This window comes from Podarcis vaucheri, assembly GCF_965113315.1.
Source record: "Podarcis vaucheri genome assembly, chromosome: 13".
Taxonomy (NCBI): Eukaryota; Metazoa; Chordata; class Lepidosauria; order Squamata; family Lacertidae; genus Podarcis; species Podarcis vaucheri.
Window position 1 is genome coordinate 7,837,837 of NC_138751.1, and position 1,708 is coordinate 7,839,544.

General features: G+C 51.1%; 1 long non-coding RNA gene and 1 gene segment (V, D, J or C); one reads left to right on the top strand and one right to left on the bottom strand.

Moving 5' to 3' along the window:
* LOC309516119 overlaps positions 1 to 1,708 on the top strand; it is a 42,564-nt gene that overhangs the window by 26,407 nt on the left and 14,449 nt on the right.
* The window catches only part of LOC309516122, a 30,840-nt gene that overhangs the window by 1,982 nt on the left and 27,150 nt on the right, over positions 1 to 1,708 (bottom strand). The window lies entirely within an intron of this gene.

A 1,708-nucleotide genomic window follows, 5' to 3' on the forward strand; every position in this document is an offset into this window, starting at 1 on the left:
GTCTCCCTAACCGGTGGCCTCCGCTTGCTCTATGTGGGCTATTTGGTGGATGGGGGAGGACACACACACCCTCGTGGTCTAATGAGGGTGACAGGCACCCATTGCTTAAGGCAGTGGTTCTCAACCAGTGTGCCGTGGCACCCTGAGGTGCCTTGGATTGTGGTCAGGGGTGCCACGGGCAACACTGGCCTCTGTCCCTCTTTCCTTCCCTCTCCCCTATGATGTCCTCTCACATTTCTGACTTTCAAAGGCTTGCACAGCTGTTTGTTGCAACCCTAATACAAGCGAAAGCTGGCTCTGGGACTGGCCATTGGGTGCTGGTTGCCAGGAGTTGAGGCGGCCTTGAAGTAAGCAAGCAAGCGGGCGAGGAGCCAAGCCGGCCAGTCTGCCAGCCATTGCTGTTCGGAATGGACCGACAAGTGGGCAGCTGGACAAGGAATCAGGCACCATGCTGGCTTTTATTGTGCTTGCTGTATGCAATGCCTGCCTGGAAGCTGAGTGCCCAGTCCTGAAGGGGAGCCTTTCTTCCATGCAGGCCTGGCAGGGCCCACTGCTGCCATTGCTGCCTCCCTGGGTAAGATGCTGGCCTCACTTTCACCCTTGGCCAGTCTCCGTTGGGCCTCCAAGTCTGGGGACATCTTCTTCCCAGGTCCCGTGGGGCTGTGTGAGGAGGTGCCTCTCTTTAGGGCAGGAAGGGGGCAGCTCTGAGAACAGGAGCGGCAGGGGTGGCCTTTCAGGTGCTATTGAACTATATATTCCATTTTCATTGATGGGCCATTGGTTATGCTGGCAGGGCTACGTTGGAAATGAGTGTGCAACACCCCAAGGGTCACAGGTGGTGAAATAAGGGTGGTTGTTGTTTTTTGTTGGGGAGGGTAACATGATTAAATTTGAAAAACCCTTGTTGATGACTTAAAAAAAAATACTCCTGCCCCTGGGAAATTTAAGAAGTTTGTCTGAAATTAGTGTTTGAGATCCAAGGTATGGCTGTACTAGGTGTTGGGAACGGCAGGGGTGGTGTTTGCAAGCTGCCCCATAGGCACCTAATTAGCCACTGTAAGAAAAGCATGGAGGAACAGATGGGCTGCTGGCTGATCCAAAACATCATTCTTATGTTCTTATCCTTTCTTTAAGGGTGTTCTGGGTCTGAGCCCAACCAATAATTTACTCACGTGATGTGGTCATAGTGCTCCACATCATAGTGCTCCAAACCTCTCTGGTATTAGCTAGTGATAGAGGAAGCATAATGTGACAGAGTTCAGTCACAATGTCCTCAGTAGACCACCACAGGCAAACGGTAAAGTGGAGGAGAAAATCACTGAAGCAAATAAGGCCAGCAGAATTTATTGAGAAAAATTAGGAGGATAAGAATGTGTGGCAGTTCCGTATCAACACAGTGCCTGGTTGGGTCATGACTACCATATTTGGGGATGGGACAGAAAGAGCAGGGGATAAAGTTTTTTTTCTTGTTCTCCCCCTCTAAAACAAGGTGCGTTCAGTTGCCTTCAGTGAAGGCAACCCGAAGCCTCCGGAACGTGGCGGGAGTCCCCGCTGCGCTCTGGAGGCTTCAAGCAGCTACCTTGGAAGCTTGCAGAGCGACGGGGGCGGTGTGCATAAAATGAATTTTCAAGTCAGACCTTTTATGCACTTTTCCCCCTTTTCTTTATGGAAGCAATGAACTCATCACGGATTCTTCCTTTAGCTGGTC